Below are 11,410 nucleotides of genomic sequence, written 5' to 3' on the forward strand. Positions count from 1 at the left end.
ATGGCGAGTGATCAAAATCTGTACCCCTGACAGGAGACGACTCAAGACGAGAATAGCATCAAATCACAGAGTTCCATCCTGATGACTAAAAAGTGCAGATTTCATCTCTTCCACTCAAACCAACCACTTCAGCTGAGCCAGAGGAAAGAAAAAAGCTGCAAAATACTTGAGAAAAGAGGCCAAAAGGACATAGGAGAACAAACGTAGAAGGAAAAAGTACCTTTTGTTAAATCTAAAAGCACTTAAAGATTTTTGATCAAAGCTCGATAAAGAACATTAGTAAAAAATATGGAGAAACCTTTAAAAACTTTTGGAACAACACAAGTTACCAGAACATTCCTTTCTAGATTTCAGTTATTTAACTTTGATTAACAGCACGGGCTCTGGGAGCATTTACTATGCAATAAACCTTAAAGTCAAAACAAGTGCTCCACAGGCTCTGATAAGCAAAATGCGGGGAAAAATAGTTTTCTCCAGGGTGTTTTTTTTTTTTTTTTTGTCTGCAGTGCAGCAAAAGCCAACAATGAACAAACCGCATCAGGGATGCTTAATATTCACAGTGCGCAGTCTACAAAAAAACAAAAGATAATTTAGCCACAGTAAGATTTGGAATCCTTCCCCCTCTTTTGTCCAATGACTTGTTTAGTTTGTTCAGCTGCTGGTTATATGAAAACACAAGTGAAGATTTGAGATTTTTTTCAAATGTTTAAGTTGTCCATTGGTAGGGGTTGAATTTCTATAATTATAATGCATGCAACTGAATCATAGGAATAAGGATGGAGAGGAAATAGGAGTTAAGAACTGTACGTATGCGGATAAGTCATAAAAGTGGGTTGAGTGTTTTTATATAATGGACAAATGCGAAAAAGGTAGAAAAATTTCCTGAAAATTCATGCAGCTCGACAAAAAGCTTTCAATTCATTAGCTTTTCATTTTGGCTACCAATGTTATCTGTTAAGATCTTCAACGCACAGGTGTTTTTACCCATAAAGAGCACAGCAATGGTAATTGACATAAAGATTTTCCAAAGCTTGTATATGAGTCATAGTTTCAAAACACAGGAGGAACCATAGGAGGAAAAGTCAGTCATCTTAAAACTGGAAGGTTAAAGCTCTGCGTTTTCATTCACATTTTTAAAAGAGCCGGTTTAACTTTCCTTCGACTTACATGTTTTCGACTACCATAACTCGTCAACTGTTTATGCAATGAACGTAATTCTTCTGATTTTGATGTGGAGAAAATCCGTTTTGCACCAATGTGCTACTTCAGATTTGTAATGTGTATATCAGTGCAAAGTTGATATAAAAAACAGCTTTTCTCTGCGTCAGAATCAAAAAATTCATGTAGGTTAAAAACTGGTATCAGCAGATTCTTCAAGATGTCCCGTTGTCGACCAGTTCTTTTTATTTTAATCGTTAATGTGGTCATGAAAATAGGCAGAAATTAGGCAGCCGGTGGCACTTGATATGAAGAGGAGCAATCCGGAAATATTTATATATTGTCTAATCAGCCAGCCACTAATGTGACAGCCAGTTATACCAAAATGCGCCCGGGCAGCCACTGACCAATGTCAACTTTTAGAGAAACATCTTCTGGTCACCGTGAAATTTTAACTTTTACTTAAAACCTCCGTACAGCCACCTGCCACCTACTAATTACAATTGCCGCCGTGCGGCTACCTGCCTAATTCGGTGAAAAACTTCTGACTATGTCGCCAGGCATTAGCCTTTTGGGATCTGTGGCCATAGCCTTACTCATGTTATCTCTAGAGCTGTCAGGCGATTAATTTTTTTTAATCGCGATTAATCGAATTTCCAGAGTTAACTCGCGATTAATCGCAAATTCATATGTGGCCTTTTTTCAAGGAAAAAAAATGTGTGCTTCATGGAATTTAGCAGTTCTACATTAATTATGAAAACAAGAATGACAAAATTTATAGTTTTCCTCAGAAATACTTTATTTTGTAACATTGTATTGAGATAAACTTTCTTAACAATAAAAGGCTGTAACATAAAATGCCTAACAAAAGCCCAAGTGCAAGTGAAGGGCATTTTAAATTCAAAACTTCAATCAACGTTCAGTAAAATAAAATAAAAAACATCAAAAATAACATTTCCATAACACTTTCATGTTCATTTTTTGTCAGGACCAAATCTTTTCCTCCTCTGCTGAACTACAGTAATAAATGAAATAGAGATTTATCATTTCCAATGAACTTTTGTTTTTTAAAACCTTAAAGACTGAGAAAAGCGGGATACTCTGTGGATAGTTTGACAGTCTGTTACTGCAGCCGCGTTCTCTGGCTGCAGCTCGATGCAGCGACGTGTCCAGCGGAGCTCACGGATGAATTCGGGAGTTCGGGACGTCGGGGGTCCGCAGCACTCGGGACGCGGCGCCGGACGCGAGCCGGTACCACCAGACGTGGTAATGGACGCGAACCGTAGCCGAGTTAGGGTGCAGGAGCTCTCCAGGTCCTAGCGCCGGCCGGTTTTAGCTCGCAGCTCGGTGGTTGGAGACCCGCCTGTGTTCTAGTGAGAGCAGCCGGTGAGTTAAAGGGGGGACGCCCGCACGCGGTGTGGAAAGGCGGAAAGGCACGTATGAGAAAAATCCGCGATTAATGCGTCAAAAAAATTGTCGGCGTCAAGCACACGTCAGATTAACGCGTTTTTAACGCGACAAATCTGACAGCCCTAGTTATCTCCAATGTTACTAGAGGTGGGAATCTTGAGGCACCTCACAATTCAATTCAGATTCAGGAGGCAACGATTAGATTATAAAACAATTTGATTATGATACAATCACCAATACATCCCAGATCTGCATTTTATTTTTTTTTAGAAATGTTTCTCCTTACTAAAAGACACTAGACCAATTACTTTTCTCCACCAAAGTTCATTTTTAAGTAAAGACAGAATCAGTTAACTTGTTTAAAACATACAAATTCTGACATGAAAAATATTTTACTTCATAGTCAAAAATCTTTCACAGCATAAAAGGGGAAATATGTTCCCTGAACTTAACGTAAAATAAGATTATGCATTATTTTATCATCCGAACAGCTTTAATAATACGCTCTTAACTAACGTCAAACCAATAAATAGTGTCTAGCTAGTGGCGCATTGTGATTTTGCAAATGTTCCCTACATATTTACTTTGGGTGCGACATAACTTACACACCATGCGACTTTTATCCAACTGACCTTCGACACGATGAAAGCCAAAATGCTCTCAAACTGTCGGTTTTAGCAAAGTTGGGGGCGGGGCCAGTCGGTTGATGAGATCTAGAAGGTCAGCCATGTTTGTGTGCCCATCAAAAATGCCAGTTTCCCTGTTACTTTTACTTTATACCATATACATTTTTAGATTATCCATTATTTAAACTTCATAAACGATTCACAATTGATGCATCTTAAAATTATTATTTTTCCGCCACCACTTACGACAAAGTGCCGAATTTGCTGAAAAAATTCCATTTAGATCGCTGCGTGTTGGCATTTTGGGATTTGTGAACGTAGCATTACTTGGTGGCGGCAACATCTCCAATGCAATGTTAGAGGGTTAAAGATTTTAGAAAACACTGGTCAGTGATGTCTTAACAGCTGATTATGCAGCACAAAATTAGAGATTTATTTTCTTACTTATAAAATTAAAACGTTAAAGATACTAAATATTTCAATAAAATGTCATATTCGAAAAACCCTGAACTGAATTGAGTCCTTTTTAAACTTTTTTTTTTAAAGAATGTGCAGCAGTAAAGACTTATCTGAGCACTCCTATACGTTCAGAGGCTAAGCTTATGTAGGCAAGGAGGAAATGGCCTTGGTCAATAAAAAAAAGATGTAGAATGCATTAGTGCATTAAAGTGGATATCAGGTGTCATTATCAAAGCCATAAAATTAAATTAAGCAGAAAGAAATGCGTTCTGGCTTCTCGGGAAAGTAATAACTATCGTGCACAGAGAACTTTCCAGTGAAATATGACTTTTGTGCTTCTGCTGGAATGAAAAAAGAAGCAAGTAATGGAGTGCTAATACTAGTAACTAAAACGGGATGAGAGAGGAAAATAATAGAGAGCAGGGCGCGTGTTTATTTGAGGGAATCTGCAAACAAGCAGAAAATGTCTTTTTTAGATTTGCTGAAAATTACCATAAACCAACACAGTGAAAACAAACAGCATCAAGCATGTTGCAGCATAGTTTTTACTCCACCAGTACCTTAGCTTCAGGCATTCACATAAATAGACATGTACACCCAGCTAAACCTGGCAGCAGAAAACAACCAAAAAAATAAAACACACGCTTGTTGTAATTGCCTGTGGCAACAATCTCCTCCATGAGACAATAATCTTCACCACAACCCTGTAAACTGCCCAGTCATGGTTCACGGAACACAAAGTGCCCAAGGCTTAGACCCTGCTTCTCAAATCCCAAAATCCTAACGCGGTTGATAAACATGATGTCCCATGAACACAACACCCAGAGGTGCTAAAGGACGCATGCGGCGTCCTGCTGCAATCTCCGCAGGTCTCTGGTCTACGGCGTAGGGGCTGAGACAGTTTGACAACACAAGTGGAACATTCAAATTAGTTCGTTCTGAGGCTGACTGATGCAAAAGTGAACTCATTTATGCATGTTTTTATACCCCTGAAGCTGCCTGCAGATGAAGTGAATTTTAAATACAGAAAGCAATGATTTTAAATTCTGATAAACTTGATATTTATATTTTCAACACACTTTCACAATGTATCAAAGAGTGTGATTACATTTCAAAACATAAAATCTAAAGAATTCAATAACATAACACCTCTAAATCAAGACTGGAAATTATATTTCACTCAGTGGTACTATCAGAGTGTAATACAGACGTATCTTGTGAGAAATGCTTTTGACTCAGTAAGATAACACAGCATGAGATATCGCAGGTTTGTGCTGACAATCTTTGAAGAGACTATTGCATAATACATCTAATATGACATGATAGAGACAGTGAGTTTTACCCAGGTCAAAATTATATATATATTTATATAAAAGCAAAATGTTAACATTTTCAGGTGAGATATCAGAGTTGTGTAAAGAAGCAACTGAGCCAATTCCTGTTCCTCTAACTTCTGCAACACAGTGTAATAGCGTTTGTACTAGAAATGAAAAGCATAGAGAGAGGCAGGACAATCTGAAATTCACAACAGCCTCTGCAAGTTTTAAACATTTGCAAATATTTGCAGATGTTGCATCAATGAGTCTTCTGTTGATACAACGAGCACCGTTGATTGAATTGGGATGGGAATGGTGTGAATTTTAGTCATCTGTGACACACACAAGGGCTGTCACGATTAGTCGACTAATGGACGAAATTGAATTAGTCGTTACTTTATATTATATGCAGTCAGAGTGTAGTAAAGTTTAAAGTTTTAATGGCACTATGCTAGCTTTTTGGACTATTTTGGAACGTATTAAAGGTTTTTAGGTTGATTTTGAGTTTAGCAAATATTTCTGCTACATGCTAACTGCTTAGGCTAATTTAGGCTTTTTGCAGTTTCTAGGCAGTTTTACGAGCTTAGTTAATGTTTCAGGTACATGCTAAATGCTTTGGCTAACTTAAGCTTTTTTTATTTTTTAGGCTGGCTATCAGCTTAAGCGTTTTCAGGTATCAGCTTCAGCATCTTCTACTATCGTCTCTAGCATCTTCAGCTGCCAAATTCTGCTTACAAAATTTTCCCGTTTGTTTAGGCTAATTTAGAGTGTAGCTAATATTTCAACTGCATGCTAGCTGTTCTGGCTAATTTAGGCTGTTTGCAGTTTTTAGGCTGTTTTCGGAGCTTAGCTTATATTTCAGCTACAAGCTAAATGTTTTGGCTAACTTAGGCTTTTTTTTTATTTTTTAGGCTGGCTATCAGCTTCAGCGTTTTTAGCTATCAATATCAGGATCTTCTGCTATCGTCTCTAGCATCTTCAGCTGCCAAATTCTACTTACAACATTTTTCTGTTCTTTTTTAGGCTAATTTAGTTTAGCTACTATTTCAAGTGCATGCTAGCTGTTTTGGCTAATTTAGTCTTTTTGCAGTTTTTAGGCTGTTTTTGGAGTTTAGCTAATATCTCAGCTACATGCTGACTTTTTTGGCTAACCTACGTTTTTTTAGGCTAATTTGGCATTCAGCTTATATTTTAGCTGGCTGTCAGCTTCAGTAGTTTCAGCTATCAGCACTAGCATCCTCAGTGGTCAAATTCAGCTTACAGGATTCACACTAGCATTATCCCAGATAATGCTATATATCTAGTTTTGAGTTAGTTTAAAGGTAATGATGGTTAAGATTTGTGCTTTACACCCAGCTTGCACATGACCTGATTAGTCAACTAATCGAAAAAAAATAATTTGTGATTAGTCGACTATTAAAATCAACGTTTCTGGCAGCACTAACTAGAAATGAAAAGCATAGAGAGAGGCAGGACAATTTGAAATGCACAACAGCCTCTACAAGTTTTAAACATTTGCAAATATTTGCAGATGTTGCATCAATGAGTCTTCTGTTGATACGAGCCGCGCTGATTGAATTGGGATGGAAATGGTGTGATTTTTAGTCATCTGTGACATTCTGTAGGACGCTTCATGCACAGGCACACACACACAAACATGACATATGGCCCTTTCTGCATCAGTTTAACCATCGGATCATTTTCACACTTCCACAAACTGTTCTGTTGCTCAGCATAAAATGAAGTCATTAGACTCTACTTAGAAGAGAGCAAAATGCATTAAGCAAAGAGCTGCAGGAAAATCCCCACTGCTTTCTGTATCTGTGAGGAAAGCAGCACAACACCAGTGCTCTCTAGAATGATAAATGAGTCATAGCAGATCACACAAAGCTTGACAACCATGGTGACATGGAGAAGGCAGATAGCCAGACTAGAAAGAAAATGACTCCTTTGTGAGGGAGCGGCATGTAGGCGGTGAGATCTGGGAGTTCCATTTCAGTTCTCTTGCCATCTTAGCACACCCACCCACCATCCTCGATGAGCACAATGAACCCTGGATGGAGAGATGACTTCCACTCACACATCCTCCTACAGTAAGGAAGTTCCTTGGAGTGCATAGCGATGGGAGATAGAGAACCCATGTTTATGGTAAACCTCTTTAGAAAGGAGGAACATTGCTGAACCTGGTTCAGTAAGAGAACTGGATGCCATTGAAAATTCCAGATCAAAAATGGACTAACAAATGTTTGGGGGAAAACATGACAAGCAGACTCTGTCACTGATAGAATAACTATCAGAGCATTAGAAGTCATAAATAACTCATCCTAAACACAAACAGTCTCACCTCCATTTCTTCTAGCTTAGTGTATCTTAATAGCCTTATTTCTTCAAGATGGAATCTTGTATGTCTCCATGCACAAACATTAGTAGATGGTAGGATATACATATTTCAACACCAGGATTACCAATATGGATATTTAGAATTTTTTTTTAAATGCCTCTTCAAAACAGTATTTTGAGAAGTGTAAAGGAGAAGAATATATCCTTCAGGCTTTGTCCTTTACACCATGTTTCCATGATGAACATATAATATCAAGGAAAGATTTTTCTGTTCAATCCGGTATTTTGAGCGTTTCCACTGTTAAATTGACCCATTAGACCCGTACCTCTTGAAGGACCCCATCTGTTGTAGGTCCATAGAAAAACTAGAACAGGACGGTTGGGGCGGGGTCGCTGTTGACATCCGCTCATTGGCAGGAAGTGATTAAAACATTAGGAAAAACCAGTATAGCGCTAAGCTTGCAATTCCGTTTTCCTCTTTACAGCGGTATTCATCTTAGCTACCCACAATCTTCTTTCAAACAGCATTAAATTCCTGTTATACACAATGTACAAAATGTAAAGCAAGAAAAAGATAAGTTGCTGGATGACCTCTATTGCTGTTGCTTTTCTAGTCGTCGCACTACAATGATGCAATGACACGGTAGCGGTCTACGTAACCCATGTGGTGTGAAAACAAACCGCTTACCGAGTGGAAAGGCTCACCAGAATCAACTGGTCTGTGCTCTACTACTACTCCCGTATCAGACTGCTCAGTGGAAACGAGGCTATAGGTGCCATAGGTTTACAATAAATATTAAAACAGTTGTCAAAAATGACATAGTTGAGCCTCAGACACATGGACCTGTGACAAATGCTGCAGGTTTTTGGATTGTCTGGGCTTGTGGCGGGTCGTAGAGAGGAGTGGTTTCATCTCATAGGGAGCACAAGTTGTTGTGGTAAAGGTAATGAGAAGTATTGATAAGGCTAATGCAAGTTGCACGCATTTATGACGTATGGGTGATGCTGTGGTACGGTGTCCTTACACCATATTCTAGTCATCAGTAAAGTCCAAGTACTGGCGCTTAACTGACTGCGTACAAATGCCACATACATGGGGCGAAAATGTGATACTCCACGTAGGACACCTTTTGCATGCCAATACAAACTGCACTTTGATGGCTTTATTTCCTAATTTCTTGTGAATAAGGATTAAAATAATAGATTAGTACTCACAACTCACATTTGTTGTATATGTTGCATGTTATCTTCACATGGAAGAACATCAATATGATGGGAAAACATGTAGTCAGTGTACAGCATGTACAATGACTACATGTCCGCTCAAAATACCACCCCCTCTGTTGCCTTAATGGAAAGTAATAAAAGTGAGACACCAATCAGTAGAAAGGATCATTAGTCCTGTAACAAGACACATGATGCCAAAGAGAGAGAATAGCTAATGGGGCATACGTTGGATGGCTTCATTGGGATTTGTACTAACTCTTGTATCTTAACTGTTGATACATCAATGGCTGAGTTTGAGTTATCATGAGAGGGTAACCAATTTCCACTATTTAACATTCTGTCGAACTGAGAAATTATCATTGTTGTCTCATGCTAGAGATGGACTAACTTAGATGAGATACTATTTTTTGCCCACACTAGCTCATAGCCTGCAGCCTGCTGTAAGACAAATTAATTTTTAATTTGTTAATATCCTGGCTAGACTGTAATTTTTAGCTGCTCCTAATCTACACCACTGCACTTTTACTGCCACAAGACTTATTTCAATATAAATGATAGCTTAGAAATTAACCTTTCGTCGTGAATGACCAATTTCAACTGTGGTTAACTATAATTTATTGTATAAGCTGTATTGAACTGGTGGTTTAGTAAAAAATGATTGTGATACAAAAGAATACCTTTACAGAAATATCAGGTTAAATCAGATAATTGCATCTTAAATCATCCATCACTGCCAAGTTAATTGACTTTCCATAATAAACGCGACCAAGCTAATCATAAAAGTCCTTAATCCTTGTCAAAAAAATGCATATTGGGAAACTATGTAAGTATACATATTAGGATGCTGTGGTGTCTCCCCAATATCTAAAAAATAAGCAGATGTGTGTAAATGTGTCACAAATCTCATTCCAATATATGTTGAATGGCAACATTTACTGCAATGCAGTTTTATATAGATGTTTTAGAGACTTGCAGGTGAATTTCATTAACAAAGAAACGCAATATTTTATTTATTTCACTTACGAGGTTCTGCAGCAGCACGCTCATTCACGTTGCTTTTAGGAAATTAAAGTGAAGGTGCTGAATCAAAGTTAGAATGGTTGGGTTGGTATTTCTTTAGACAATTGCTTAAGGCCTCTCTGAACCATAAAATGAGTCGGTCTCTGAAGCTGGTATGCAGTTTGCCTCCTATTAAATGAAGACTCACATCAGAGTGTGTGCAGGGTTGGAAATCAATGACTGGTCAGGAGTCAAACTAAGTTAATACTAGAGAATTTCAACATCTTCAGAACAACAAAAAAGGAGATCTTTTGGTGATGTCGCAGGGTATATTTATATATATAAAAAAGGTTATATAACTTCAATTGAATAGCTGTCCAAGAATAGATAAAAGTTTGTGAAAAGAAAAATGATATTGTACATAAAAGTCTTGTTCCACTGAGTACTATGTTACGGTACAGTACAGTCTGGGCCGTTTCAGAAGGGTCCAAATATTCTAAGTGTGTCCACTCAAAGTTGGACCATGCGGTGAAGTTATCAACAACAACAATGGTCATCCAGCAGCTCATTTCTTCCACTTGGATTTGATACTGTGTATATACAAACCATGTGATGCTGTTTAAGAGAAGATTGCAGGCAACAAAAAGGAATACAGTCGCTTTCTCTTGTCTTAATGACTTTCCGCCAATCCATAGGTTTCAACAGTGGCTCTGCCCTAACCAGTTAATTCTATTTTTCTCTGGAGCAACAACCAATGGAGGCCCAAAAATGGTACAGTTCAGTCCGGCTTTACTGGTTCACTTTAGATAGGAAAGCTCAAAATACTGAATTGGATCATACCGTACTATTCAATAGAAACGAAGCAATACTTGCCAAAAATGGAAAACGGTCTTGTTGAAGAGTCTCTTTAAACAATCTAGGTAAGATTATTTAGGGACAGCCATTCTTTCACTAAAGTGTGAATATGTAAAGCCTTAGTCATAGGCAGAGTTCATCTAGATGGGTGCAGCAGGCTTTTGGATTTTCCAGGCCCGTGGGGATTGTAGAGAAGAGAGGTTACATTGTAATGGAAGTGCAGGTGCGTCTTGCAGTTGTTCCCTTGAGGCTCGTACAGCCACCCCAAGGTACAACATAAAAATGGGATGTACCATTGTTGCACGTTCAGTGACTGGACAGTAGCAAAAACGAGGCTATTGGATGGTGAAAGCGCTCATGACATCTGGGTAATCCTGTTGTAAGGTGTCCTTATGCCGCCCTCTAGTAATTGGTAAGGTGCGAGTACTGGTCCCTTCATGATAGCACCCAAATGCTGCACGAGGTGTGAACGGGCTACATTAATGTTTGTAAGACACCCACACAAACTGAGTTCTATTTCATTTTATAATTTTTAACAGACAGGATGCACACAAAGAGCCAGTAAGAAGCCCACACTTATAGGCTTTGTAGAGTACTTCCCGTAGCGTGGTGCATAAGTGTTCGCTATGGCCTGTTACCTCCAGCATGCCTGTATGCTCATGAATATTTTTGCTCAACATGCTAACAGAGTAATCTCTGACGATATTTTCTGCTGGGAACTTGCGTTTACTGCACAAGTTTTTCCATTTTTGCCTGGGGCACCAACAGCTCGTTTCCACCTTTAAAGGGGCCATACCGTGATCTTCTCAAGCCTTTCAGAGTAAACAATTCCATATATATGATCATATATTACCTTTAGAACACTAAAAAACGAATTATTGATGAAATACGAGTCATTTTTGTGGACCGTTTTAATACCCGGAAGTAAAGCAACTCGATCTCTGAGGCACCGCCTTCTGCTCCTTGCTTTATTTTCAACAAAGAAAGAGTTATTCGGTGTTCACAAACAAACAAACAAAC

At 38.5% G+C, this 11,410-nt stretch overlaps 1 protein-coding gene across 1 annotated transcript in view; it reads right to left on the minus strand.

The window, feature by feature from the left end:
• Positions 1 to 11,410, minus strand: part of rngtt (RNA guanylyltransferase and 5'-phosphatase) — a 99,434-nt gene that overhangs the window by 32,521 nt on the left and 55,503 nt on the right. The window lies entirely within an intron of this gene.

The sequence above is a fragment of the Oryzias melastigma genome, linkage group LG24 (genome assembly GCF_002922805.2).
Source record: "Oryzias melastigma strain HK-1 linkage group LG24, ASM292280v2, whole genome shotgun sequence".
Classification (NCBI taxonomy): domain Eukaryota; kingdom Metazoa; phylum Chordata; class Actinopteri; order Beloniformes; family Adrianichthyidae; genus Oryzias; species Oryzias melastigma.